Source organism: Anastrepha obliqua, chromosome 5 (genome assembly GCF_027943255.1).
Source record: "Anastrepha obliqua isolate idAnaObli1 chromosome 5, idAnaObli1_1.0, whole genome shotgun sequence".
In the NCBI taxonomy this organism is placed as follows: Eukaryota; Metazoa; Arthropoda; class Insecta; order Diptera; family Tephritidae; genus Anastrepha; species Anastrepha obliqua.
This window is the reverse complement of record NC_072896.1, coordinates 42,293,246-42,317,519: the sequence shown is the minus strand read 5'-3', so window position 1 is coordinate 42,317,519 and position 24,274 is coordinate 42,293,246. Positions and strand designations below refer to the sequence as shown.

The 24,274-nt window shown below is 36.3% G+C and overlaps 1 protein-coding gene across 1 annotated transcript in view; it reads left to right on the top strand.

Moving 5' to 3' along the window:
• The first annotated feature begins 6,961 nt into the window (after nucleotides 1-6,961).
• The window catches only part of LOC129246907 (ATP-binding cassette sub-family G member 4-like), a 49,676-nt gene continuing 32,363 nt past the window's right edge, over nucleotides 6,962-24,274 (top strand). Inside the window, exon 1 of the mRNA XM_054885637.1 lies at nucleotides 6,962-7,175. The gene's annotated coding sequence lies outside the window, so the exon portion shown is untranslated. The remainder of the gene's footprint in view (nucleotides 7,176-24,274) is intronic.

Sequence of the window (24,274 nt, the reverse complement as noted above, 5' to 3'; positions counted from 1 at the left end):
CAAAATATTGTTTTATGTGGGTAAAGGATACAGGGTCCATAAGCGCTGAAAGCGACGACAAATAAATTTATGTGTTATGCTAAATTTTAAAATATGTTACAAATACTGAACTTTAACATTAATGATTTGACGTGAACAATTTATGTTGATTACCTTTTATTTATTAACTATAATTAACCTTTGGTAAAGGCCATAATGAGGATGTTTTGGCATATACTTATATTTATATATACATAACATAAAACTGCGGATAGTTACTAGTAGTGTAATAATTTCAGCTTTCGGTTCACCACTTCTCTGCTCGCTGCTCGCCAAGCGAAAAACTTATATGTGAAACCAGCAACAATTTAGCGATGACCAAGCGATTTTGTGTAAAGCTGCTCAGCTTAAATATTAGTAGCCATATTTTTTATTATATTTTGCATACTTTACACGCCATGCTTTGGGAAGCAATGGTTGTTGTTGTAGTTGTAGCATCATTAGCATTTCCCATGCATTTACGGTGAATGCTGCTGGAGTGACAGTCTTTGGCCGGATGTAAACTCGGGTCGTTCCGGTAACGTAGAACAGACTGTCGTGGGTCATATGGTCATTAAAATAGGTAACCCTCTCGTTAATATGGATAATTCAAATGTTTTAGATTAATAATAACAGATTTTGTATGCGGTTTTTATTTCATAGAACAAATATATAACAAATATAAATAACAATTCAAGGATTTTTTAAAACTTGAACAAGTGACAGTAGGAAAAACGGAAATATTCATGTGGTCAATAAAATTTGTACGAAATACTATAGAAATAGATACGATACAAAAATTACTTAGTGATTTTATTAAAACTGCTGTTTCAATTAACGAAGTTTAATCTATTACCACTGCGTCCGCTATGACTGTCAATGAGTTTTTGTATTCTATTTGGCATAGAATTAAGGGGGGGTAGGGTCACAAAATCGAAATTTTTTTTCTTCACTCATCTTATAGTAAATCATTTCAAGAATGTTGTGTCAAAATTTTAAGTGGATCGGAGCAGAACTCTCAAAGTTATAGCCTTTGTAGGCACTCTACCTCGAATGCGGAGCATCGATAATTTCTCAGAGTCATTTTTTCAAACGCGTTTTTCCCGAAACGACTTCTTAAAAGTCGGTGCCAATCACAACTCCGAAACTATTCAACCGATTCTTTTCAAATTTGGCACACGTTTTCTAAATTAAAAATACCTCCCCCCTACACTGTTTTTTTTTCATTTTTTTTTTTTAAGGTTGTTTTTCACTTACAAATATGGCGAAATGTTTCGCCAAAAATGCTCGTTTTACGTTTTTTTGCCACCAAAACTACAAAAATGAAAAAAAAAAAATTTATTAATGTAGGGGGGAGCATTACGTCATATTTTAACTGAAAAATTCGACTTTTTTAGTTTCAGATGATTCTACGACGAATGCCGATTGGCACCGCAGAGCACCTCTCGAAAAACATATCTCCAAAAAAACTCTGTCATGGGCTTATTTGTCAATATTTTATTATTAATATTTTTTAAAAACTTATTGAAAAGATCCCCCATAGATTTTAGATGGGCTTGGCTAATTATTTTTTTTTTGTGTAAAAATCATTCCCGTACGAACGTTTTGGGTCATTATCTTGCGTAAAAAGCCATCGAAGTATCATATTCTCTACCATAAAACGCATGTCTTTGTAAATAATCGTGTCAATTTTATTGATTGTGAGGTGAATAGGTTCTACTCCATACCAAGATAAACATTCCAACCCATTATATTGCCGCCACCGTGCTTGACTGTTTTTTGTTTGTGTACCGCGAGTAGAACTCTTGTTCTTCAGGGCGTCAGACACACGCCCAAAGTATATTACAAAATTTTTCATACTCTATGGCCCACACATTGACTTCAGCTCTTGAGCAAAATGTTTTCTCTTACCTAAATTTATTCCTTGCCATACGACATGTATAGCATATTTGTATATGTCCTGCACTGGATTATTTTTGTTTTGACACAACTTTTATAGTGAGTGTTTGAGAAGTCTGTCTATATTACGTCGAGTCCAGTGGTTATTTAATAAATACTCGTTAGAGTATTTTGCAGGAAACGAATTCTGATGTGCCTAGGAGGTACGAAAATATGGCTGGCAAACCCTCGGGAAGCCCGTAGTCGAACTGTTAGATAATGCATTTACTGTTTCCATTATACGCCAAAACTTCAAAATCAGATCATGGGAAAACTACATGCGGGCAAGGGCCATTAGCAATATGTGGAATGGATTATTGTGGGTCCATTCACATAACTTGGAAAATGTAAATTGACTTTTTCATGTACTCACCTATTATTTATTTTTGCTCGCAAAGGTTCATTGGACGCCACAATATACTGCAACAACTCGATGGACTTTGTCGGAGCAGAGAAAAAGCTGAGGGAGCTCTAGAAAGCCTTATGGTGTAGAAAAAGGAGATTCTTGATTATGCCACCGACGAAGGATTCACCTTTCCCTTCATACCTCCAAGGGTGTCCTACTTCGGCGCCCTGTGGGAAGTCAGCTGTTGATTCGCATCGCAATCAATGCGATGTTAACCGCCTAAGGATAGGGTCAAGCAACAACCCAAACAACGGCGAGGCGCTAAAGCCGGTGCACCTGCTAATCGGCTGCTCCTTACGAGCTTTGCCACCAGAGCAAGTACCCGACAACCGCTACTTAGGGATATGGCAGCTTATTTGCTTTCACAAGCAACAATTTTGATGCGCGTGGTCAAAGAGTCACCTTGACCTTCATCCGTAGCCCATCGTCCAGCCAAGTCAACTTGTCGTCGTCCGCAGCAGTGGATCCTGCGTCGAATAATCACAACAATTTTCGGAGCGGATGGCGGAACTCGAACTAGGTCTAGAATATTGAGACGACCTTTACACTAATTCGCTGTGCTACCGGGGGAATACACAAATTTAAACTTTGAAACTTAGAAATCTAGGAAGTAAGAATTGGAGATCTCATTAATAGGAGCATTACGAGCATAATTTGTATTTGTAAATAGGTTATTAAGATAAAAAGGAAGAGTGTTACGAAGAATTCTTTGAGGTGTAAGAAAATCAACACTTTGAAGCATGGATGATTGCCTATTTGCCCCCCTTAGTATACTATATACAATTGAAAACAAACGAGAGAGCAAGAAACGAAATTCTACTTCAAGACATCTTTTAAAATTGAGGTCTTGATCAATAGCAAGCGGAATTTGTAAGATGGGATGGGATCAGCAAACTTTAATTTAGCAAATTTTAGTACTATTTCAGATAAATATTGCGATGTTATTTCACAAATCTAGGGACCTGCAGCTTTAAACCGACTCCGAACGGCACGGCATATGGTTTTTTATGAGGAGCTTTTTCATGGCAGAAATACACTCGGAGGTTTACCATTGCCTGGTATAAGGGAACGTTCAGGGAATTTGAGCTATTCCGTAAAAATATGATTTTGATAAGATCAAATTAATGTGAAAAGTCACTACTGACGCGAAGTGAGGTTATGTTTAATTAGTAGCATTTCTTGGAAGAACACGCACTAAAATTCAGCTAGATCAGTCAATTTCTTTGTGTTTGGCGTTTGTTTGAATCGAGGAAACCGAGTGATTTTCCTTTTCCATTACGATAACGCACCAGCTTACGCCTCAGCAGTTGTGGTCGCAAAATTAGTGGAAATAGGGCTTCAACTAATTACACATCCCCCTTATTCTCCCGACTTGGCACCCACGGATCTCTCGAACTACTATTTGTTCCACAATTTGAGAAATGGCTGGCGGGAAAAAGATTTTATTCAAACGAGGAGGGGCTTTCATAAACGAGTGGCTATTCGGAAGTGATCAGCAGACTAGAACAGCGTTGGCCGAAGTGACTCTGTCGAAAAATAAGAAAGGTTTACTCCAAGCAATTAAATAGTTTTTATTTTTTCAAACGTCCTTGTAAAATACTGCCCTGGGGCACTCGAGAACAGACAATGAATGTTTCAGAGGATATACAATCAATTATGGCCACACAACGCTTTCCGCATAAATATGATTTGATCCACTACAGAAAAACCAAATGAAGTCCAAGCGAGGATAGTTTATACAATACTATAAAATGTTGTGAGATACTCTATCAAAAGCTTTGGTTTCAAAAAGATTAGAAATTGGTCGATAATTACTAATATGCCGGTCAACTTCGGTTATTTCTGTGATTTTATTGATATTATCGATATTATCGACATTTTCTTTAACATCAAAAATGCCTAAAGGGAATCGACGAAGCCAAAATTGCACGTAATTTGCTGTTATAGTATCCACATCATAAACACCATTCACAATTTCGTCGGCCTGGCTTGCGTTTTCCTCTTTATCAAAGAAAAACTGTATTCTCTTTATTGACTTGCATTGCTAAGAGCCTGTAACTCACAACTGAATGGACAAACAAACAACAGCAAAATAACTTTTTTACTGAGAAATGTCACCTTGACGAGTTCCCAAAGAGCATAAACTTTAAATTGTCTGATCGATATTTTACGAGATATCGATTACTACAGGCATCTACCGAGAAAATAATGAATTTCTCTTCTCCTAAACTAATATAATATATATATGTACATCTTTATATATATATTTCTTATGTTCGTGTGTTTGTCACTGAACTCCTCCTAAACGACTGAACCGATTTTGATGAAATTTTTTGTGTGTGTTCAATGGGATTCGAGAATGGTTTAGATTCACAATTTCCATCCGCTTCGTGACTAGGGTCTCGAGATAGAGACCAAAACGTGGACCCTAGAATATGTTTGTACAATATGGATAGCAATTGGAAGATATTGGTGAATGCTTTAGTACAGAGTATTTCTCATGCCGCTCCGTGACTGGGGTCTCGAGATATAGGTCAAAATGTGGGCCCGGGTAACCTTCGGATGTGTATATATAATATGGGTATCAAATGGAAGCTGTTGGTGAATGCTTTAGTTCAGAGTATTTTTCATGCCGCTCCGTGACTAGGGTCCCGAGATAGAGACCAACACGTGGACCCTAGAATGTGTTTGTACAATATGGATAGCAATTGGAAGCTATTGGTGAATGCTTTAGTACAGAGTATTTCTCATGCCGCTCCGTGACTGGGGTCTCGAGATATAGGTCAAAATGTGGGCCCGGGTAACCTTTGGATGTGTATATACAATATGGGGATCAAATGGAAGCTGTTGGTGAATGCTTTAGTTCAGAGTATTTTTCATGTCGCTCCGTGACTAGGGTCCCGAGATAGAGACCAACACGTGGACCCTAGAATGTGTTTGTACAATATGGATATCAATTGGAAGCTGTTAGTGAATGCTTTAGTACAGAGTATTTCTCATGCCGCTCCGTGACTGGGGTCTCAAGATATAGGTCAAAACGTGGGCCCGGGTAACCTTCGGATGTGTATATACAATATTGGTATCAAATGGAAGCTGTTGGTGAATGCTTTAGTTCAGAGTATTTTTCATGCCGCTCCGTGACTAGGGCCCCGAGATAGAGGCCAACACGTGGACCCTAGAATGTGTTTGTACAATATGGATAGCAATTGGAAGCTATTGGTAAATGCTTTAGTACAGAGTATTTCTCATGCCGCTACGTGACTGGGGTCTCGAGATATAGGTCAAAACGTGGGCCCGGGTAACCTTCGGATGTGTATATACAATATGGGTATCAAATGGAAGCTGTTGGTGAATGCTTTAGTTCAGAGTATTTTTCATGCCACTCCGTGACTAGGGTCCCGAGATAGAGACCAACACGTGGACCCTAGAATGTGTTTGTACAATATGGATATCAATTGGAAGCTGTTGGTGAATGCTTTAGTACAGAGTATTTCTCATGCCGCTCCGTGACTGGGGTCTCGAGATATAGGTCAAAACGTGGGCCCGGGTAACCTTTGGTTGTGGATGTGCAATATGGGCATCAAATGAAAGCTGTCGATAAGTGCTTTAACGTGGGGTAATTTTCATACCTATTGATGACTAGGGTCTCGAAATATATGCCAAAACGTGGACCCACCGTGTCTTTGCCCAGCGAAGCGGGTCGGGTTTGCTAGTATGTATATAAATTTGGCTCAAAAACCCCTTATTGCCTGTTTGGCTAAGCTCTTCTTCTTATTTGTGGTGTGTGTTTTGAAGTTTTTCCACAAATAGAGGGACCTACAGTCGGAGATTTGCCATTGCCTGTAGAGAGACGACCGCTATTAGAAAAAACGTTTTCTGTCATTCTGCATCCACAGAGATTCAAAACTGTACATTTCTGATTAAAAGCACTTCTATTTTCTAGACCGCAGCTGTAAGTGGGTGTGTGTGTATGTTTACAAATGCGAATATATACATCCATACACACATGTATGCACATCGTATACAAATACACAATTTTAATAACTGTATAATGTGAACAAAGTAATAAACTGACGAACTCAACAATATAAAGAAAATACAACTTTTAATAATAAAAATTTCGATAATGTTGGACTCTCGACTCTTGAATCTACGTATGTACCTAATTGGCATTTTATTTGTTGTTGTTATCAATTTCATTACTGTTAACAGTTGTTGATCGACGATCGCTCACACTGGAACACCCCGCGCCCCATTTTTATTACTGTACTCCTACAAATGGCGCAAGCTTTTGTTCTATGACAGCTGTTACTATCAGCTGATAATATGCATAAACACATACATACAACGCGACGATTGGCACAAGAATATGTGTATGTGTGTTAATGAGCTTGCGTTTGTAGAACGCTTCCGCGGCCGCTGCCACCACTTTTACTGCTACAATAATTATGTTTGTGTTGCCGATCAGTTTTTGTTACTATTATTATTGTTGCTTAACCACTTTTGTTGAGCTCAGTATTTGCCGATGTTGTTGTTCTTGCTTCCAACTTATTCACACTTGCTTGACAGCAATTCGATCGCTAAGCTGCTTCATCGCCTCATTGCCGCTTTGGTTCGACAAGAATAGCCAAAGTGTTAACTGCGCTCGATCGGAGTGGTTGAGTGATTGAATTTTTGTTCGCTTTTCGATTTGTAATAAGGACAACAAACAAACGCGTTCGCTTGTATTGAGCAAATAAAACGTAATCGGGAATGTAAAGTGATATTAGAAAAGAAAGAAATAAGAATTTATTCTCTCGACTACATTACAAATGTAAGTCTAAAGAAATTAAAAATATTACAAAAATGTATTGAAATATGTGAATATCTAAGACCGGGGAAAATCCACATGTATATACATATGTCTATGCTCGCACTCGCTCGTTGTGTGTTTAAGCGATCTGTGTTTTTAATGTTTTGCAAGATTTTTTTGCAGTGTTTGAGCAGTTTATGCGAACGCATGCGCATTCTACAACTACTGAAATTGAAAGTTATTGCAATCTCTCACAGTTGTTATTTAAGTTGTAGTGAAACCCACGCTTAGAGCTCAGTTAGTCAGTCAGTTAGTCTGTACTTATTTTACGTTACTTAACTTAACTTAATATTTTGCTCAACCTTTTACAAGGAAAGCTGTGTTAGTGTTTAATTAAAATTTAAAAAATAAATGAAAAAACAATAAATTCAAATTTATAATTCTTCAAAATAATTTATTTTATATGCAAGTAGAAATGATTTTGAAAATAACTTACATATTTGATGTGTTATTATAGCAGACAAACTGTTAAACAGATGTACGAGTAATCGAAGACACAAAAACAACGAAAATATTGGCCTCGTGTGCACCCGTTTTCAAATCGTGTTTTTCTTAAGTCAAGTTAAGTGTACGCTAACTGAGTTTTTATTCACTGTGATTGCAGCTGTGTTGAGCCTTGCAATGCGAATTTACCAAATAGCAGCTTCCCGTGCAGTTTGATTAACAATGCAAGAAGTTGAAAAGCTATGCAGATATGTCTCTTGTCTGTTCTGTGGCCTGGGAGTATGTGCGAGTGTGGTGAATGTGGTGAATGTGATATATTTCGCACAAATACTTCGCACGCTTCTACGCACATACGTACTTGTACACATATGTACATGCCAATAAATATGATGCTTACCTATACACTTCCAAAATCACTGGTAGAAAAGAAGTTATGAACAAGTTTTCGTTGTATGGAGTAAAAGTGTTGTTATTATTATTCTGTCCTCTTTTAGCAGTAAGCGAAATGTTGGCAAATAATTTTTTCTAGATCAACTGAGATTGATTTCTACCAGACACTTTTCGAAACTCCACCTGCCCCATTCAATTCGTGAATACTTCGATTGTTTACTTTTTTCTTCTTTATTTACATACATATATGTACATACATATGTATGCATTACTTGGTTTTTTTCGCTTCTGAATACTAAACAAATACAAATTCTATACCTCTCCGTAAATATGTGCATTTGTATACATATGTACATACATACGTGCATATATGAGATTAAATGCCGCGCTTTTTAACTGTAGTTTGCTTTATTTTGGTTTGCTTTAATTTTTGCTTTCGTTCGTACTTATTTACATAAATTCATATGTATGTATGTAAGTAAAGAGTAGACTCATACATATGTATGTATGCATATATTTGTGTTCAAATGTATTCGAGCTTTGCCATTAAAATGAAAACCATTCAATTTCTTATTTAAACCGCTCAAATATTTATGTTACGCCCCCAAAGTCATCTCTATAGTAACAAATACACTTTATAAAGCTGTAAAAACCTCAAATAGTCGCGTCCGTGTATTGTCATGCTGAAGAATTCGCAATTTCAGTTTTCAATTCTTCTTACTTTTATTTGTTGCTGCTTTTTCTTCGCTCACCTAAATTCTATAGAGCTAGGGAGCGATCAACGAGAAAGGCACTAGATCTTCGCCCAATTGGAGAAAGAAAAGCGGGATGCCCGAGGAAAAGGTGGCTAGAAGATGTGGAAGCTGATCTTAGGAAAATGCGCGTGCAATGTTGGAGGGAAGTGGCTATAAATCGAGATCGATAGCAAGAAGCTGTGAAGGAAGCAATGGTTCACCAAGGACTGTGACGCTAAAAAGAAGAAGAAGGTTATGTTGAGTGGCTACCATCCGAGACACTTAGGCCTGAATAGTCTGATTGTGATACCACTGGAGCTCATCTTTTACACTCCTGCGCCTTCTCTGAACCAACCTGTGGATTAAATAAATTTTATTAATTTCGGCAACCCTATTTGTGAGATCTCTTCAATGATGTCAAGAAAGACGAATCCGAGTGTGGAAAGCTTGTTCTGTATAGAGCAATGCATGTACACAGGAGGTGTTTCCCGGTTTTCTCTTCTTCAATATCTTTCCCATTCTATTCGCATGATTTCCAATTAGACAATGCCCGTTAGTACCCCCATCGTGTTTCTCATATACTGTCTGCTAAGATTTAGTAGCGATTTTGTGCGGCCGTGGTTTCATGCTGACCAAATGTGCCTATTCATTTGGCAAAAAGGTGATTGACTCCAACGTGCATTCGCAACATTGATGGAGTGTCAATCTATTAATAATTTGCACGTAGCAAAGGAAATAGGTATCACTACATTTTCTGGGTGAATGTTTAGTGTTGCACCTTTTCTTGCAAGCTCATCTGCTTTGCAATTATCTTCTGTATTTCTATGGCCTGGCACCCAGATCAGGTTTATTTTTAAATTTTGCGATACTTCGCATAATATTTTGTAGTTTTGTGACTTTAACGATTTTAGAGCTGCCTGACTATTCGAGTAGATATATAAGTATACTCTCCTCGTAGTTAGGGGTATCTTCTTTAAAAAGCAATAAGGCCTATCTTAAGGCGATAACTACCGCCTGAAAGACACTTCAGGCCCTAGGAAAGCGAAAGGATATTCTGGTGCTTAGCTTTTAATAGTAAAATCCTCCACCAACCTGTTCATCAAGCTTAGATTTGTCCCAGTCCTCTTTTGAAGCGAATATTGTGGTAAAGAGCTAATGAAAATGAAGCCTTACAGCGTTACAAAAAACTGTAGTAGCTGGAATAGTGGACAATTTTTTTAATATAGTCTTAGTGGTGACTTGGCAGCTAGTTGTTTACCATATAAGTCATAATAAGTGGTTCTATGAGCTCCACTTATACATCAGCTTGCTGCTCTGCTACAGAGCTATTCACAGAAAACCTTAAGCAATGGTATGGAAAGCGATTATGCAGAACTTATCTTAAAAGTGATACGTAAGCAATTGGCAGATATACAAATTATAAAAAACATAATTTTTGATTGCATTTAAATGAGAAATTCTGGGAAATTTTTGAACAGATATGACGCGATGATGAACAATTTCTATAACAACATTTGTTTGTCAGTCAGCCGGAAGCAAGACCACTTCATGCAAGATGATGTTACTGGAGCAGCTGAGTTGTTTCTTTTTTTTTCGTTTTGGTGGTTTGAATTGCAAAGTGATATTTTTCGTTTACTTCTGATTGAAATTCGTTCAATTCAAAAGTAATCAGATGATGCTGACATTGAAACCACCAAATTGAAAACACCAAAAAACATATAATTTTGATTGTATACTACTACTACCACCTTGTGCGAATTCGCCCTTGTCGGAAGAGTCGTGTTTCAAAATTCGGATTTTAAATTCACAAATGCAAATTTTACGAGTATAAGTATTAAGGGTCTTTCAAAAGGGACGCATAGATATCAGTAGTCAATAATTCATAGACGGTATCTTTTTTAAGTCATCTTTGACATAAGATGTAAAATTTTATACGATAGAACAACGCGTTAAAATGATTGAAACTTATTATGAAAATTGTCGATCATTCAGAACAGCATACCGTGAAATTCGTGATTTATTTTGGTAGAAATAATCGTCCGAATAAGTCGACAATTCTAAGGTTGATTCTATCGAGAATAGATAGTAAGTGAAAAGTAAATTCTATGTGACCAACCAATGCCAACAACAATTCCAGAACTGGAAAATAGCATACAGATTGCAGTTTTCAATGCGATAATGTGTGAGCAAGTTCTTGAAAACTTTAATTTTCGTATAACAGCCTGTAGATATGCACATGGAGGACATTTAAATGACAAATTTTCACATTTAGCAATTCAAAGAGCCGTATTTTGAATACAAATTGTGAGCCCTGAAAGAATCTATAATAAATTTTCAAGATTTATTTTAAAACTATGCATTTAGGCACGTTTTTGAAATACTATTTATTTCGTTTTTGGAATTCAATAAATTGAATGTCAAAATTTCAATCAGAATGTAAGCAAACAAACAAACCAGGTCACTTGAGATTCAAAATACTAAATCGCAAGAGAAAAAAATAGCTGCTCTAGTAATATGACCTGGTGTAGGTTAGTCTGCGGCTGAGATGGCCGAATGAGTTGATACGTGATTACCATTCGGAAGTGCATAGATTCGAAATCTAGGCACGAAACACCGACCGGTAGAAATTTTTTTTTCTAATAGCGGTCGCCCTCTCGGCAGGCAATGGCGAGCTTCTGACTGTATATCTGCCATGAAAAATCACTACCTAAAAACCATCTATGCGGAGGCGGCGTAAAACTTCCATTTGTGGAAAGGAATCAAGACGCACACACAAATTGGAGGAGGAGTTCGAACAAACACCCAAAAAGTGTTTAAGCGCCAATTGGTTCGTTTCGATGAATTCTTTTTTGACGAACGGACTGCCTGACTGAAAGAAAGCGCTCCGCTAAGCCACTTGAGGTAGAAACAGAAAATTTTACATGAAGCCGACCTGCGAAATAATGCTTATTATTTCTAATAATTCCTAATTGAATTGTTTTTTTATTACATTTATACAAACTCGCCTAGAACGACAGAAACTTGCATGACGACAACGTGCCGGCACCTTCCTCATTCATTGATCAAGAGTTTTTTGATGAAAAACGGAATTTCCAAAGTTGACGCTCCATCCTATAACTCAAATGTCGCTGTCTGACTTTTTTTCTTATTCTTCAACGATGAAGTTGTCTCTAAAGCAGATTAAGGAAGTGTATACGCATTACTGAATTCGTTAATTTCGAATGATTACCAAGGTTGCTTCCAATTATCGGAGCAATGGCAGAATGATTGTGTTGAGTTAGAGTTAGAGCTTTAGAGAAAAGGTTGATAATAAAACTTTGTTCGTAACTTAGTTTGTTCGCATTTTATTGACAATTTCTTCAAACTTTATTGCGACTCCTCGTAGTGGATCAGTGCAAACAAACACGTTATAATATCATAAATAAGAAAAGTATATTCGTTTTTATTATTTTCAGATTATAATAGAGCACAATTAAATATAATCAAAAGTAATTAAGAACAATCAAATTAGATTACAGTTAATTGTTTTCTAATCTTAACTGAATAGGATATGCTTTTATTTTTTAGTGCAACGTGTTTTTTTTCTTGTTTTTGTAAGCTGTCAAAGATAATCAAAAAACTAATATTTTTCATTATTTCTAATTAAAATCGAATACTATTCTCTGATTTTTCAGAAAGAATATTCACTTATTATGATTAATAAAGCACCTAAGCGTTTTGATAATTAATCGTAATCTGAATTTAACAACTTCGGCATGAAGATTTATTTAGGTGCAACTGCTCGTCGAATAATGTATTTCGCGCTTCCATCTTCACTTGCACTCTGAGAAATGTTCCATTTCCACACAGTATAAATATTTTGCGTCGCATTTATTCGTTTATCTAATCAAATTGACATCTGTACGACAAATGCGAGCACCGACAAATGCGTGATTAATACAATATTTCGAAGAATACATACTGCTGTTAACATGAAAGTAGCAGTACCCTTAAAGAATTATTTTGAAGTCATTTATTTTTTCCTTATACATAAATCATACAAAAAAAAATGTCAATAGAAAATATCTACGAATTTTTAAAGGATCTCAGATGTGTAGAGCTCATCTGAATAAATCTGGCAACTACGTAAATAACAGTTCTTTAGGCTATAGTTTTTTAAGGCTATACAAGAAATTTTAATAAAATTTTGCACAGCTTTACATGAAAGTACGTTTTTTGTTAATTATTTAAATACTTTGTTTAATTTTGGTGAGTGTCATGCATACATATATAATATTTCTTAGGTTTTGACTATAGCGGGTCGAGCGATATGCTGCACCACAGAACAACGAAAGCGGATTCTGAAATGGATAGGAGATCTTACACAGAGATACAAAATATTCTTTCACGTTCAGCAAAAATCATTACAAATGCAATTAAATGTGTGCAAAACCCGAAAAAAAAGGAGGAAAACGAAAAACTTCCCTGCCATATGACCCCAGAATTGTAAGGTGCTCTAAAGATAATCCCATGACGTCAGCCATTCAAATTAAAAAAAGAGGTGACCTTAAATGTTTATGACATGACTACGGGAAACCGGATTAGCAGCTCGCAGCCTACATGAAAGCCACTCCTGACACCAAAACATAAAGCAAAACCTTTGGAATTTGTAGGGCTGCACTGGGGTAATATCTTATGAATACCTGGCACCGAAAATCAGCCACAATAAACTCTAAAAAACAGGGGGTCTCAAAAATAATAATATAGGGATGTTTCTAATATTGTGGCACAGGTCCGATACACAAAATTGATAACATAATGGGCACCAATATTTATTTGGGAAATAATGCGGCCGCCGTAGCCGAATGGTTGGTGCGTGACTGCTATTCGGAATTCAGATAGAACATAGGCTCGAATCTCGGTGAAAGACCAAAATGAAGAATTTTTGTTTTCTAATAGCGGTCGACCCTCGGCAGGCAAAGGCAAACCTCCGAGTGTATTTCTTCCATGAAAAAGCTCCTCATAAAAAATATCTGCCGTTCGGAGTCGGCTTGAAACTGTAGGTCCCTCCATTTGCGGAACAACATTAAGACGCACGCCACAAATAGGAGGAGAAGCTCGGCCAAACACCCACAAGGGGTGTACGCGCCACAAAATTGATGGCATAATGGGCACCAATATTTATGTGGAAATAATGCAGTATGTTATCTTGCCGTATTATTATTATTACAATTTTTTTTTGTGCTAAAATCTAGCATTTTTAGGTATTGCAATTTTTGTGTTCGCAACTGTGCGTTTTGTTACACCTCTAGAGGTGGAACAATAATAATTTCACACCATTCTTTTTTTTCATATTAGTTCGATTGGTAGGGAATCCCATGTGTAACCAGATATAATTTCTATTAATTTAAGGTCTACTGAAATCTTGAAACGATGTTTTTTATAATCTACGGCGCATAGTATTTGTTCTATTACAAAATAATTTTCTTTTCAGGTTCGGCGTCATTGAAATGTAGCAAAAGTGATTTTTTATTATTTTTATTAGAATTATTGAACAAGCGCCATATAGGTTATGATTTATGTGCATACAGTTTGTCTCATAAATCTTTTCATATGAAAATATATTATTTGACAAGCAAAATGTTTGAAGTTGATTTCGAAAGTAATACAGTTATTTATTTACATATGTATTTTTATAATAAAACAAACTTATCCTATTTTTTCTGTTATTTATGAAAAAAAATGATAATTATTTATTTCAAGTGTTTTAGAAGAAAAACAATTAAAAAAAATGTTATATTTCAAAATTATGTGAATTTTCACATATCAACAAAATGAAAGATCAAATGAATGTACATGACTATTTTTATGTTAATATTTGGTGTGACCACCTGCAGCATCTATTACCGCTTGGAAACTCCTGGGATTGATGAAATTAGTTTTTTCAGGTCATATTTCTATGAAATCTTTTCCCTAAATAGATTTCTTTTGCCATGTTGTCTTCAATAATTTTAATTTCACCAATACCTTTGATGCAAATAAATCATATACAATACCATTAGTTTTAGCTTCCCAAAATTCGCTATGGGAATAATGTTCTTGTTTTTAGGACTGTTAGCAAAATCAGTTTGTCGTGTCTACCGTCCCATTCCGGTCGCTTTTATTTGACAGTTCGATTCAAACAGAAAATCTTTTCTTTTTTGCCATTCAAGAAGCATCTCACACGTCACCAAACGTCTCTCGATATCCCTCTCCTTCAATTGATGTGGCACCCAGTTACCTGCTTTCTGGACTATTCGCATCGCGCGAAAACGTTTACCGGCGTTGATCTGTCAACATCGAACTCTTTAGACATATCATCAAGGGTTCGACATACGTATTCATCCAATAATTGTTGTAGTTGAGTATCTTCGAATATTTTCAGTACCCCTTTGCGATTTTTATCACTCTCGTCGAAGTTACAACTTTGGAAGCGTCGAAACCACTCTTTACAACTTGTATTTGATGGAGCGTGATTACCGTAAATATTGATCAATATACGACACGTTTCAGCTGCATTCATCTTTAGAAAGTAAATGTTGTTTTTTCGAGACAAACGTACAGATTTTTACTGCGATGGAGACCTCACATATAATATACACCTTGAAATCATCAGTATATTACTAGAGCGAACACAAAAATAGTATCAGCAGCGACACCTCTTTTACGAGTGAGGAAATTTATTCCCATACCATAAGAAAAAAACTTAAAAAATTAAAAAAAAAGTATTTTGACGTAATGTATAATACCTATACCTAAATATGAGGGGAATATTTTTCAAAAATGATAAAAACATTCTCCAAAAGATAAAAAAAAAGAAATATGTTTTCCAAAAAACTTTTTGTAGTACATACTATATATTTATATATAAAAAAATTTTTTGTTGGTTGTTCGATCGAGCTCGTCCTCCTATTTGGGGTGTGCGCTTTGATGTTTTCCAACAAATGAAGGAACTAACACTTTTATGGTGCCTCCGAACGTCAGATGGTTTTTTATGAGGACGTTTTTCATGGCAGAATTACACAAGGAAGTTTACCGTTACCTGTCGAGGAGAAGCAATTTTTTCTACCGTTTAGTGATTAATGCCTGGAGCTTTGAACTCTGACGCTACCGAATGGCATCCTCGCACCAACCGACTCGACTACGATGCATGTTTATTTTGTCCCAAAAATTCAAAACACATTTTTTATGTTAAAAATAACCGAAGACCTGAAACTAATAACTAATATAATAACTTTTTGGTTTTTGAATACCTTTTTTAATAATTAAAAAACGGTTTTGAGTGATGGAAATTTTTACTTTAGCCTTTACGCGCTCCATTGCTTGTCTGTTTGGTCTTATATACTGCAGCTGTACGACGCCATTTGCAAAAATCATAAATCTGCCGAATAGGTGATTAATTTTCCGTCACCCATTGTATGTATTATATGTATGCGTGTAGCTAGATACATGTGCATGTATTTAACTACAAACATCTTCTGACAGCCAGAGTTGTTTATTTCCGTTGAGCTCACTATGAAACGTGTCTCCCGAATTTCTTCTAAAAAATAATGATGGCGATTCTCGATGTCTATATCAAAACTTATTAATGTAAAGACAGAACTGTAATTTGAAAAAAAAAACTTGTAAAATCTTTGAATACTTTTTTGATGGAGATGCTTAAGTATGAATTCATAAGATTTTGTAGATTTACATGCATACACACATACATACATAATCTTATCTATTTATAATCTCATCTTATAATAAATATTTCATTTTTTATATTTATTTAATATACCGAAAACAACAATAAATTATTATTTTACAATAAAAGAAAAGCGATTATTTTTGGACCAGAAAACTTAAGTTAAATCAGACAGTTTTTATTATTATTATGATTGGCTATTTGTGCACTGCGCTTGAAGAGATCTATTGTACAGCCAGGAAGCCTACTTAAACAGTTTTATTCTTTTAATAAATCCTAAAACTGCTGTAGGCTTAATTTCTACCAGGAGGTTTGGATCTGTAGCTTCCATTTAGTCTACGTCGTGCTAGTGCTGGGCAGTCGCATAGGAAATATTCTGTCGTTTCTTGTGTCTCTTTGCAGAGTCTACAATAATCGTTTTCTATCGCACCTATCTTTTTGTGATAATTAAGTTTACAGTAGGCCGGGTCGATTTGTGGGGAGGCAAAAAAATCGCCCATTGCTCTGTGAAAATCATGTTCTAGGGATCAAAATAAGAAACTTTGCCGAAGGAACTATACCTCTAAAACGAATTCTGATGTCCCCCAATTTGGGTCTAACTTTTTAGTTTCTTTTCTCATGTAAAGGCCAAAAATTGTGATATTTTGAAATGATTGTATGGGGAACCCCCCAGGGGAGTTCCAGGGGGTGTGCCACTGGCATGGGTGGATCGGCCGTCCAAAGTTAGTGGGGGTCGGTCATACATTTAGACTCGATTGGAGCACTCTAAATGGGTCAAAGTGGGATTTTTCGTTCGACCCAAATTGGGGGACATCAGAATTCGTTTTAGAGGTATGGTTCCTTCGGCAAAGTTTCTTATTTTGATCCCTAGAATACGATTTTCACAGAGCAATGAGCGATTTTTAAATCGACCCGCCCTAGTTTACAGTGTCCTGTTAGTAGTTCAGTGTAAAGTTGTATGTCCTTTCTGCTTAGGTTAAGGATTGCTTCTGCCTTTATCCGTTCTGAATCTATGAGTCCTTTCGATTGCCGCATGCCCGATTGGGTAATCGATTACGCCTCGTTGTTCCTGCTCACGCAGAAAGGCACTTTTGAAGCTGTTATTTAAACCGCAGAAAGGTTCAGGGCCTACAAAGGAAGTGTTTGCCCCCTTTTTCGCTAAGGTGTTCGCAATTTTATTCCCTTTGTGCCCATTATGTCTCGGAACCCATACGAAGGAAACAAAGTTTCTGTGCCAGAGACACTTTCTGGCTCACAGCGCTAAGGTGTGGACCTCCGCCTGGAAAATGGAAGTGGTTTTTCCTATTGCTGTTTTGAAACGTGGTCCGACAATTCCAGCCCCGGCACTACCGTCTTCCCTTTTGAACCCATCAGTAAATCACACCTGTGCGCCCTGTTTTAAGGATATTAAATCAGACAGTTAATTTTCTGGTAAAAAGTTACTAAGCACTATCGACACATCAATTAATAAAGAAAGTAAGTAATAGTGGAAGTAGATAGATATATAGACAGATTATTTTCTTTATTATGGAAATATACACAAATATCGTAAAAACTATTTATAACGTCCACGACTATTTGGGTCGGAAAACACAATTATATTGACATTGAAAACCACATTTGTTCCAAATAAAATGTGCAAAGCTTAATTATATTAGTTAACTGTCTATATTTTAAAGCACTAGCGACAAACCAAACCAGACTATTCCATACATCTGAACCAATTCCATTCAATCTATTATTAACTACTTCTTGGCCTAGGTGGAAATGCCCAAAGTGCTGATATATGATTTGTTTCAAAGTAGGGCACCTTCCTAAGAAGTGTGTATATACTCGACTAGAAATTTTGGTAAGGCGGTGATTAGGCGCAAATAAGGCAGACTGCATTCCAAATTTGCGCCTCATAAGGCAGCCAAACTAGGATCAAGTCCCGAAAGTAACGCAGTTGACTATTCGTGCGTAATTTGGCTTCCTGATTAGGCAGTAGTTCGGAAGCCACATCTGGCGGTGATAACCAAAACCTAATGTGGCCCGAACTTGGCCATTTGATAAGGCGGTGATTTGAAATCCACACTTGGCAGTGGTAACTAAAACTTAATGTGGCCCAAATTCGTCGCCCTAATTAATAGGACTATGAATAAGTTCGTGCGGTTTTACAACAGATGGCGTAACTTGATTATTATTCCATCGATCCACATTTCCAAACATTCATTGGAGAGCTACTGTCGTAAGGCACAAACGTCAGTATAAGTTTTTTATTTGAAGCGTAAACAACAATATTTTTACCACGTCGGGCAACGTATGGATACCCTGGCCATGCTTCAACATCGACGTCGGCGCAGAATATTCATGGCCTGAAGGTTATGCTGTGTATCTGGTGGGACCAGCTGGGTGTTGTGTATTATGAGCTACTGAAACCGAATGAAACGATTACGGGGGATGTCTACCGACGACAATTGATGCGTTTGAGCCGAGCACTGCGAGAAAACGGCCGCAATACGCCGATAGACACGACAAAGTTATTTTGCAACATGACAATGCTCGGCCACATATTGCACAAGTGGTCAAAACATACTTAGAAACGCTCAAATGGGATGTCCTACCCCACCCGCCGTATAGTCCAGACCTTGCGCCATCCGATTACTATCTCTTCCGATCGATGCAACATGGCCTGGCTGACCAGCACTTCCGTAATTACGATGAAGTCAAAAAATGGATCGATTCGTGGATTGCGGCAAAACCGACCGAATTTTTCACAAAGGGAATCCGTGAATTGCCAGAAAGATGGGGAAAAGTAGTAGTAAGCGATGGACAATACTTTGAATATTAAATTTGTAACCATTTTACGTCAATAAAGTTTCAAATTTCGAAAAAAAACCGCACGAACTTATTCATAGTCCTATTAGGTAGTGGCTTGGGAGCCACATTTAGTGACAGTAGTTAAAGATAATATGCCTCAAATCCAACTTCTTATTTAATTTATGGCATGGAACCATACCTAGACTCCAAGACGAGGCTTAGACTCAAGATACACCGATATCAAAAACTAATCGGATGACAATTTTATACGTACACCAGAAGATGACATTTATATATGTATAAAAAAATAAAAAATTAATACGAGTACACCCTTTTTGGGTGTTTGGCCGAGCTCCTTCTCTTATTTGTGGCGTGCGTCTTGATGTGGTTCCACAAATGGAGGGACCTACAGTTTCAAGCCGATTCCGAACGGCAGATATTTCTATGAGGAGATTTTTCATGGCAGAAATACCGTCTGAGGTTTGCCATTACCTACCGAGGGGCGACCGCTATTACAAACAACTTTTTCTTAATTTTGGTGTTTCCCTGAGATGCGAACCTATATATACTCGTAAATCGTTGAAATAGCTTTTACCAATATTACGTTTTAGAATTTTGTATATGCGAGTACTTTTCAAAGCTCTTTCCCACAAATTTTTTTTGTTCCTCTAGCTCAGAGTTGAAAGAAGTATAAGTACATCTACGTTAGTATTTCACAGCCTCCTATTTGAAATGTCGCAGTCAGATATAGATTTAATTTTCTTTCTAAGCCCTGAACTGCTTTTGCCCAAAAGATTCGTCTTTGAAATAAGGTCTTACATATGAATATTTCTTAGGTGGAGTTGTAATGTATACAAATGACAATTCGGAAAGCAAGTTTCTAAAAGAATACAATAAAATGGTGTATTTGGAGGCAAGTTCAAAATTCTTTTTAAAAATTACAACTGAGTTTTATTTACTTCATCAAATAGGTCAAGACCCCAAACTAGAGTGGCATAACTTTGTATTCTGTTGTTGCTGCAAAAAAGATATTTCATTTTGTTGATAATTTTATATCGCTATGTAGCGTTTTTACTATTTTTTGCTACGCTGCATCTATTTAAAACATGGTTTTTAAAGCTTAACTTTGGAGTCAATTTCACACCTTGATAATTATATTCTGTCGATATTGGCATTTGTTCGCCTTTGAACGTCCACTTCTCTCTATTTGCTAGCCTTCCTTCTTGACGGAAAACCATTATTGCTGACTTTACTAAATTTATTTGTATATTCCATATGCTACAATAATTTTCAAGATTATAAATCATTTAAGTTTTCCACATTAACTTCACACAGTAAATTCATAGGATATACGGAAGCTTATTTATGTATACATACATACATAGATATTTAAGTAAAGAAACTTGTGGCCTAATTCAGTTTTCTCAGATGCGCCCTGATCAGTAACCAGTAATTTTTTAAATGCTTTCCTGGGAAGTAGTATTTCGTATTTCCGTTGGAAGATGGTTGTCGAAACTTATTTTCCTGAGATTGATAACTATAATAATCAATGGAAATACATACATACATACATATGTATGTAAAAAATGTTCACCCTTGTTTATATTTTGCCCAGATGAAACGATACGTTTTAAGGGCTCCATTAATTTACATACATAAGTGCAACGTCCGCTTGGACTTTGGAATCCTATACTCGTCTCTGGCATAGGGGCTTAAAAATGCATGTGCAGAGCTTTTTCTGGGTCTACCATATTATCTTATTACATATACGAGTACGACATCTTGTCATACAAATATGAGAACTTCCGTTTTATCAAAGCATTGGGCGGCTATCGAAAAAGGGCAGACGAACTTCTCTTTCGTATGTGTTAGAGCACACACACATACATATGTATGCACATCCACTTGCCACAATTCTGTTACTTCATTTCACTATCAGACGAATATATGTAGGAACATATGTACACATGTATGTATGTGGATATGTAGACATGTAGACTAAAGCCTAAAAATTTTGAACAAATTTTTTGTAAGAAATTAATTGCTTGCTGTCAAAACAAAGAAATATCAAAAATATAAAATAACACATTAAAATTATTTACTCTTGTATTTACATACATACGTCCATATATGGGTATATGTATAAATGTAAATATAATATTTACTCATATTATTTGTGCACATTAATCGCACATATGCACATACATACTCGTATTAGTCGTTCATATGATATATGCACATACTATATATGTACATATGTAAATGTGTTCGACTAACAAATATTCATTTAACACTTCAAAGTAGAAATACATACGTAAATTGATAACACGGAAAAAAATCTAAAATTTCACACTCAGCAAATTTGGACTTTGGCACTATGATTACGAAGCTAAAGAAGAAATAAATTATGCGCGCACATACAGTAGCGGTCACTGAAATCCGGACACTTGTGTAGCGATCAATTATAGTTTAATTTTGACAGCGTCTAGTAGGTTAGGTACATATTATATATCTGGCTGATCTGAATAGATCTCACATAGACCACAAGAGCCCATAGTTTTACTAGTGTTGTTGGAGTCGTTTTAAACATGAGTTTTAATAAATAGTTGAAATTTTTGTCAGCAATACCCTTCAGAGATGAAAAGTATTCCAATACCAGGCTGTTGTAACGAGTTCTGCTTGGAGCAGGATAGTGGCAAAGGAGGTATTCTAACGCACCCTTTCTTCCTCGTATAAGTTACACGCGTCATTCTGGACCAATCCCATTTTAGCTGCGTGATATGGAATAAGACAATGTCCCGTCAGTACACCAATCAGTAATGGAATACAATTTTCGTGTTGCAAGTTCGTAGCATTATTTTGGCAATCTTGTGGGACTGTGTTTTCAGAGTTAGTTCTTCGTCTAGTGCCGTCTTCAAAACTGAGAATGTTCGACGTACTCATCCTAGGCAAGCGGGGGCCTGCCTTAGCAAGCTCGTCAACTTTCTCATTTCCCTCTATTCCCTTGAGCCCTGGTACTCAGTAAAATGTAACCTGTCTTTTCTTGCTTCTATAGTATTGCACGCATTCCGAGCTAGTCATTACAGCCTTTATTGCTTAAATAGTAGCTTTACTATCGATGAAGATGTATATGGGAGTGTCGAAGGGAATAAATTCCAACGCTAATTGAGCTACTTTGGATACATCATAGATCTCAGCTTGAAATATGCTACAGTTATTGGGAAGCCTGAGAGACTTTTGGATATCAAACTACGGGCAGAAAACAGCTGATTCTACTTCTTCCGTCATTTTGGATCCATCAGCAAAGAAATTGTATGCGGGGTAATAGGAATCCAAATCCCTTTGCCTACCATTCTGTTCTGTTACAAAACCAGGCTTTTTGTCAAAGTTTACATGTGGAATAACGTAATCTGACCTTCCGCTTATGTCCTGCATGTTATTGTGACCAAAATACCTTTGTGAGCAAAGTCATCGTCAGTCTTAGTGCAAATTTTTTACCTGAGTTTTTAACCACCAATTGGGTTGGATGCCAGTGGAGAAGTATTTCTATTGCCGCTGTGCGAATTGTGCGTCTAGTAGATTTGGCTTTTTTTTTGTTCGCATACCTTTGTTTTATCATTATTTGAATGTGCGATTGTTAGGTTGTAAAAAAAGTTAAAAATGCAGAACCATACACATACCAGCAGCGAGTGTAATAAAACTAAAACTTTAACTTTACATCGCGAAAACTATAGCCTAAGCGAAATTAGTGCTAAAATTGGACTTAGTAAGATTATAATTTTTCCTCAAACTAATTTCAACTTTCAAATAGTAAAAATATTACTGTGAAAAATACTCAAAATGATTGTTATGAAACACTTCAAAAATTCATTCAATAAATAATTTCCAATTTTTTCCACAGGCTCTAATTTTTTTTAAATGTTATATTAAATCAGCTAAGGTATTAGTATAGATATCCGTTTTTAACTTTTAACCCTTTAATACATGAATTAATAAAGCATTGAAAAAAATTGTTTCACGATGGAAATAGCTTTATTTAATTATCAATAGGACATATTAAAACAGAAATAATGAAAAAGTTTTAATTTTTTTTTTTTCTCGGATCCATATAATATAAAACTAGTTGTAAAGTATAGAAAACAGTTCAAAAGCGGAAAAAGTATTTTCCGTCTAGAAAGATGAGTACACCGACTCCATGAAAATAAATTACTGTTTTTTTGTCGGGACAGACTGGCAAGTGCAGCTCTCAGACACAATTAAATCCATTGTACTGCACTTGGATTCCCTTTTTACTTTTCTTTAAATCTACTCAACCTCCGAAGAAATCTGAATAGATGGTGGAGTGCCAAGGTGCGAAGGTGGTCGCTTCTTAACACATCAGTGCCAAAGACCTCAAGCCTGATACGAGTGAAGGCGGGGCAGACGCACAGAAAGTAGTTCGCCGTCTCATCCTCCTCTCCACATGCTGGGCAAAGTGCAAAGTGCATAAATTACTTACGTTATACTCTGTTAACGTTTGCGGGAAATGAACTTGCACTTCAATTCTGCTTTTTCATTATCTTGCAAAAAAGTGAGGTTAGTTCGAAATGTCATAAAATCTTAGACAATTTTTTTGCGTTTTATTATTTATAAATATATATTGGTCGCATTAAGATAGTTTGATTTTTTTTTATAATATTTAATTTGGAAACAAAATTGATTCAAAATTGCAATACCATATATGAGCCTGTATGCGGCAAAGGGATAAAAATAACTTCGGCGTAGGTTTGGGTTGCCAAAATATATACAATGAAAATTATGCTGATTTTCGGATGCCCGGATTTCAGTGTGCGCTACTGTATATGCACAATGTAGATATTTTGAATGTACATATGTATGTATGTATGTTGTTTAGCATAGTTGTATTGATCGCTGGCTAATGCAGAAAAGCAAAAGTACAACTTTAGCCATGAGTCATGTGCCGTCCACGCGTGAGGCTTGATGATAGG